This window comes from Halichoerus grypus, chromosome 2 (assembly GCF_964656455.1).
Source record: "Halichoerus grypus chromosome 2, mHalGry1.hap1.1, whole genome shotgun sequence".
Classification (NCBI taxonomy): Eukaryota; Metazoa; Chordata; class Mammalia; order Carnivora; family Phocidae; genus Halichoerus; species Halichoerus grypus.
In genome coordinates, this window is record NC_135713.1 from 175,673,709 (window position 1) to 175,680,876 (window position 7,168).

General features: G+C 39.9%; 1 non-coding gene across 1 annotated transcript; it reads right to left on the reverse strand.

The window, feature by feature from the left end:
* Nucleotides 1–6,584: 6,584 nt before the first annotated feature.
* LOC118529078 (small nucleolar RNA U13) lies at nucleotides 6,585–6,688 on the reverse strand. Its single transcript, XR_004913941.1, has one exon. It is a non-coding gene; the product is annotated as a small nucleolar RNA U13 (small nucleolar RNA).
* Between the last annotated feature and the right edge of the window lie 480 nt (nucleotides 6,689–7,168).

The following is a 7,168-nucleotide window of genomic DNA, read 5'->3' on the forward strand; positions in this document are numbered from 1 at the left end:
TCTCCGTTTCCAGAATTCTGGTTGCACACAAGACCTTCAGGGACATGTTTTTAGAAACAGAAATATAGAAGCCTCCCTGCTATGTGAGTGGAGCAACACAATAGATCTGATGCCATGTGATGATCCTTCATGTATACTCCCTTCAGAGTTAGAGTGAGAAATCTTCACCAGGGATAACTGATCCCCTCCCTTTGTGACAGTTTTATCAGCCTTTCTACCTTGTTCATCTTAGTCCCACTGCCCTTTGTAATAAAGAATAGGGAATTCTTGATTCGTAGAATTATGACAACTTCTACAGGTCTTCCATCTGCTCCTACTGATCTCTGAATTCTATAGCACAAGTCTTTACAAAATAAAAACATCAAGGAGCCTACAACTTCTCCCATATCTGGAAGGAAAATGAAAGAAAGACTGCCTTATTATTGGGTAAGTCTAAATACATGGCATTGCCAGTTGCCTATGCAGTGTCTCAGTCATTTAATGAAGAGCACTTTGTATGAATTCCTGGAGGTCATGCTCTGTCTGCACAACTTCTGAGATGCTTCCCCGATCTAACATGAGCCCACAAGCCAGGGTCCTTGACCACTAGCAGGAGCACCACTACAGGCCAACTCCAAGAATTGTGTTAGAGATCCCCATGGCTGTTCTACCCAGCCAGGTTCACCAAAGGCATTTGAATTATTCCTGGGATTCTCACAGGCCTCTTCCTTTACTGGACCAAAATTAAAATCCTCAAAAGGAAGAAAAAGTTTCCCCTTAGATCCAGAGTTAAAGCATTCTAGCAGTTAAGACTTGCTTTTCTCTTTCCCAACTTTGACTTACCTGACCCAAACAGCTCTACACCATTGAAACCAATGCCTTTAACAGTGCAGTGGGGGACATATTGCCCCAAGATAATAGAGCCATGACCCTGGCAACAATCAGTCCCTGTGGAGGAAGCTGGCTTGGTTGATATAAACTACCTTATTTAATAATGAGAATCATTTATCATCATGGCTACCTTAGAGGTTTGAAGACATCAAACTAGATACAAGTAAACAGTGTCCTGTGACAGTGCTCTTAGGCCACTAAAGCCTGGAAAAGTTGAGATAGACTCAGGTTAGCCCCTTTCTTTGAGTGTTTTTTTAAGTTTTATTTATTTAAGTAATCTCTACACTCAAAGTGGGGCTCAACTCATGACCCCAAGATCAAGAGTCACATGCTCTTCTGACTGAGCTAGCCAGGTGCCCCTGATTTTAATATCCATTACAAACGAGGGCACCTGGGTGGCTCAGTCGGTTAAGCCTCTGTCTTCCACTCAGGTCATGATTCCAGGGTCCTGGGATGGAGTCCTGGGTCAGGCTCCCTACTCTGCAGAGAGTCTGCCCCCCCCCCCCGCCCCCGCTCGTGTGCTTAGGAGCTCTCTCTCTCTCTCTCAAATAAATAAATAAAATCTTAAAACAAAATCAATTACAAACGAGGTAGTGAAATGGCCAGGTGGGTTCCCTATTTCAAAGTACCAGGGAGTAGAGGAAATATCTCTACTCTTGGAAATTCTTCTGTGGCTACAACTAACAAGGCAATCCAATGTCTGAGGTTCATGGTGCCTAGCCACAAGCACCTAGTACCAGGAGTAAGTCAGGGAGACTCTGAACACTATGAAACCCCTTCATCAGGACCAGTGGCTATATTTTACAAGTAAGGAGCCCTGTCACAACACTTTGTCTTATTATTAAGATACACTGATTCTCACCTCATATCACACCTCAAAAGGAAATCCTGCTAATTTAAAGCATTAAATGTAAGATAAAATCTTAAAATACTAGAAGAAAATGTGACGAATATTCATCTTGTCTATTAGATAAGGAAAAATCCCTGTAATTATTAAATCAAGAGATGAAAGACCCAAATAAATTAAAAGTAAATTCAACTACATAAAAAATTTTCTCTGTAACAAGATACCATAATAAAAACAATACCGGTGATACGACAAAAGGTTAATATACTTTAAAATCCTTATGTTGCATCTAAATAAACTCATAAGAAAACAGTGATCCAAATTTTAGAAAAATAGTTAAAAAAAGAAATGAACAGATGATTCACAACAGACGAAATACAAATGGCTAAAAAATACAAAAAAGCTACAGTTTTATTAGTATTATTTATCAAAGACATTACCATTAAGTAAGATAACGTTCAATGCTGGTGAAATTGCAGAGAGAAATGCAGATTTGACCAAATTTTCTGTAAAACAATTTGATCTTATGTATTAAGAGTCTTTTTTTTTTTTTTAAGATTTTATATATTTAAAAGAGCACAAGCAGAGAGGAGGGCAGAGGGAGAGTGAGAAGCAGGCTCCACTCTCAGCGGGGAGCCTGACATGGGGCTCGATCCCAGGACCCTGAGATCATGACCTGAGCCGAAGGCAGCCACTTAACCGACTGAGCCACCCAGGTGCCCTGAGAGTCTTAAAATGCTCAGGGTCTTTGAACCAACAACTTTATTTTTAGGAATAGTTTCTAAGGAAATAATCAGAAATGTGAACATAGTTTTATGCCCCAAAGATATTTATCATAGTATAATTTACAGTTGAAAACAACCTAAATATCCCATTGTAGTGAAAATGTTAATTTATGGTAAATCCATACAAAATTCAGGGCTCCCACATGCAGTCATTAGAAATAATTTTGTTACATAGAGCTACTCGTGAAATGATGGAAGGTATAAAAGACAGAATACCAAATTGAATACACTCATAAAAGATATATTAAAATTATATTAAAAGACCAATTAAAATTGTGAAAGTATAAATCATTTTTTGTTTTACTCTTTATACTTTTCTATATTTTGCATATTTTTGAAGCCCAGTAAAGGATATTTTTTAAATTGCCTCTGGATTTCTGACTGATAGTGCTTTCTTTTTTTACTACAACTTTATACCATAATGAGTTCTCCTTTTTCTTTTTTTAAAACACTTCTTAAAAAAGATTTTATTTATTTATCTGAGAGAGAGAGAGCGCATGTGCGCGTGTGCACAGGCACGAGCGGGGAGAGGGGCAAAGGGAGAGGGAGAGAGAATCTTAAGCAGACTCCACGCTGAGCGTGGAGCCCAGCATATGGCTTGATCCCACGACCCCAAGATCATGACCTGAGCCGAAATCAAGAGTTGGACGCTCAACCAACTGAGCCACCCAGGAGCCCCTCTTCTTTTTTTTTTTTTAAGTACTTTTTTCATATGGGTTAGACAACTTTTTTTTTTTTTTTTAAGTAGGCTCTACCCCCAACATGGGGCTTGAACTCATGATCCTGAGATCAAGAGTTGTATGCTCTACCTTCTGAGCCAGCCAGGCGACCCCACAATGAGTTTTCTGGTGGTGCTCAAAGAACTGCAGCTTAGATAATAACTGACAAGTACATTTTACATATTAGATAATTACATATTAAGTAAGTTTGTGCTTTAATATGCATTATCTTGGAGCATGATTGAGTTAATCGGTAAAGACTGAAATAAACTTACAGTGTAGTCTGAACTGATTTGATACTTTCAGCAGACCCCTCCCATATGGCAGCCTAGATGCTTTGTCAAAGATTCCTGTCTTCTGCTAACTTTGTCTTGGGTCATATCTCGCAGCTCTATCTTTATCTTGCTCTTGATCTTGCCTGACTTTTGTATAGATTCTTCAACTCAAAGCAGGTTCTCAATCTCCCCTCTCGTCTAGATGTTTTAACAGTTCCCTGCTTCTCCAGTCTGTTCTCTTTGAGATATGGTGGTTTGAAACTTCAACTCAGATGAAGCCCATGTAGAGATTTCGTCAGGCTCTGGGTTTTCTTGGACTCTCACTTGTCCCAGGTTTCCAGGGCTCCTACCTGGCATGGCACTTCCGATAGGCCAGTAAGGCACATGCATTCCTTTATTGGTCTTCTTTTCTTTCCCTCTCTCAGCTTGCTCTCCAAGAACAGACTCCTTGGCCAGTGAAGTTGCCTGGGCCAGCTTCCCATCTTGACATCTGGCACCCTCCTGTGGCCATGGATGGGTGTGCCAGGGCCAGCAGTGAATTTCAGAGCTAGGTCCTCTGGAGCATCCCCCAGGCTTGTTGGTGCCTGTCAGTGACAGTTAAAAGGAGCTGGGCAACCTTTACTTCTGCCTGGTTCCTTGCAATTCACCTTCTGCAACTTGCCTACAGAGAAATTCACCAAAGGCCCCACCTTCCTTTTTCCTATAAATGTATCTGTATCAAGATACGCTAAGATCTACATTCTCAAAGGAAAAGCCTTTTCTGGTTTTGTACTTGGCAGGGAAGTAATAATAAGTACTAACTTAAATGAGTGCCAGATGCTGAGCTAATGCTTTATACCCATTATCACATTCAATCTTCACAACAATGCTGGGAGATAGTCACTTATCTTTAATCTCCATTTTACAGAGGAGGATATAGAGGCTTAGATGGGTTACATAGAAGTCAGGGTAAACTTAAAAATCAAGATCTCCCTGCTAGTTGATGGCTAAGTTTGGATTCAAAACCAGCCATGTGACTTGGGGCCCATATTTCCTAATCACTAGGCCATACAGTCAGTGTAGAAAATTGGGATGCTCAGAGCCCATGTTTTCTATAATGCAAACAAAGATAGTCTGTAACAAGAAGAAAGAATAAAAAAATAGAAAGAAGCTGAGAATAGAGGTAGAGGTAGGGTCCTAACAGGGCTTGAGATCTGGGTTCCAGTTGTTTCTGAAGCTCAGGAACATCCATGTCCTTTTCCAAACCTGGTTGTTTCATCAGATACTTAAGACCTTCCAATAAACTCCCCCTTCTAGTTCCGTTTGATGTGCTTTCTGCCACTCACAAAGCAGAAGCCCTACTAAAACAGGAAACTGAAGACAGTCTAGGTATTAATACTCAGAGCAGCATTAGTGATAAATTATCTCATCCATGCCAGGTTCTTTTGATTGCAAGAAACAAAGATTGAGTCAATTTACTAGAGCCAAGTTACTCATTACTAAGAGACAAACCAAAAGAAGGGTTTATAGAAAAAAAAAAAAAAACATATGTGCACTAAAACCCGAGTAAACTGAACCACAAGGCCTCAGGAAGAGTTGAAACTGCATCAGTAGCACTCAGGAATAGCCACCCCCTCACCTCTCAGGGCTTTTTGGCTTCTCAGGGAATCAGCACCACTCTCTCTCTGGACCAGCCTTCTCAAATTACTCATCTTACAACTGGCTGCAAAAGTAGCACTCTAGCTCCTGTACTTCTATGGCCCTCCAGTTCCAGCACATACCAAAACTGTAGTGCCCCTTTGTGTCTCTTATTACAGGTTTCCAAGAGAGAAGATTTGACTTCTGCTTTTCTTTATAGACCAAAGTACAGGAGGCATAAGTCATGGGTTATAGTTTATGATCAGGTGTCCAGTTACCTGTGGTCATGGTCATGTGGCCTGCTGCCCACTCAGTACGGTCAATGGGTAGGGATTTTACTAGAAAGGGATGTGAGCAGGCCAGTAATAATTGGCATCTCTAATCAAGCCTACTTAAATGTAATTTGAACTCTTGCCAGTAAAAAAAAAAATTAAACACGATGCAAAGACCCATTCCCTAAAGACCCTCTCTAATTATCTCAAGTTGGCAAGAGAGTTCACCTTCTGGTGTTTGTAGGCTTGTGTGCTATCCTCTACCTCAAAGAGCACCTTCTTCAAGTTCCCAGTCCCACCTGCACCTGCCCTAAACACTCTGCATTGAGCTAGACTACTCCACTCACTTGGGAGTCTATTAATTTTTTTCTCCCCTTAACCACACTAAAGACTTTGCTTAGTAAAGCATTTTGAAGATTTAGAAAGTGACTGTTCAGTCTGCTTAGGATTTATATACCAAACAGATGTGCCAAGAAGTCATAGGAATCAAACTGCTGTTCTGTGAGTAGAATAATATATTAACTTGCCTTTTAGCAGTTTCGATTACACAGCTGTACAAATTGCAATGGAGTCTTCATAGCTAAAGTTGCTTTTAGCAAAAGCACATCACTTCTTCAGGATGGAAGTTTTACCATAGCAGGCATCTTGAGGGGCATGCATCCTTGTAAAATACTTCTCATTATTTGAGAGAAAATCATCTAGGAAATTGAGATATGGTAGTACTTAACTTACCTTGAGAAATACTCTGCTTTTCATCATAATAGCTGCACTGGATATTATTTCATGATGAAACTAAGGAGTTCCTAAATAATGGTACCATCATCTTACACTTTTAGTCTTTCTGAGCCTCAGTTTTCTCAACTGTTAAATCACGATATCAGTACCCATCTTATAAGGTTGTTGTAAGGAGACAATGAAAGCTTTATAAATAGCTTAACAAGCTGCCAACCATAGTAAATGATCAATAAATGTTAGTTACCATAATTATTACATTTTGTTTCTCACCTTAGCAAATTAAAATGTATTTTTTAGCATAGTTTCTCATTTTATCCTTTCAACCTATGGGTAGGTATGGTGCTGAGTATATCCCCATTTCATAGTACAATTAACAGAAACAGTAAATAATTTAGGGTAAGTAATTTTTTCTAAGATAACACAGACAATAATTCAGATCTTTGACTTCTTTTTTTTTTTTTCCATGTCAGATGGGTCATGCATGGAGGTCATAACAAGGTTTGAGGGAACCACATGTCACACAACGGTGTGAACACCCAATCATCAAGCTTATGAACTACAAAAGGATCCCACATCTGTGACTTCTAATTGAATGTTCCTTCTGCACAGAACTTAAGTTCTGTGACAGGGACTTTAGTGAAAGGAGAAGGCAAATATTATACTAAAGGAAGAATCCTCCACAACTTTCATCCAAGAATTGTTACTCAGCTAGAAATGTGTAAACCTCTACTTCTGGCAGCCCGGAAAGCTAGATAACCTAAGGGCCCATTAGCTATGAGACCATTAAATCCTGATTTGAATCAAAACTAATATGCACTTTAAAGTTTTGCTGGATTTTGATGAAAGGGGTCAAAAAAAAAAAAAAAAAGCGAGCTCAAACAAGATCAGGGAGCAGTAAGCAAACATAAAAGCCAGAGTTGTCATGGGCAAGCGCCAGTACCAGTCCAGGACAAGGAGCCTGAGCTTGGAGGCACACTGCAAGGTGTGGAAATCACACCTGAGATTCCTTCCTGCTTTGAGCCTGGTTCTGCAAGAGGAACTTCAGAGA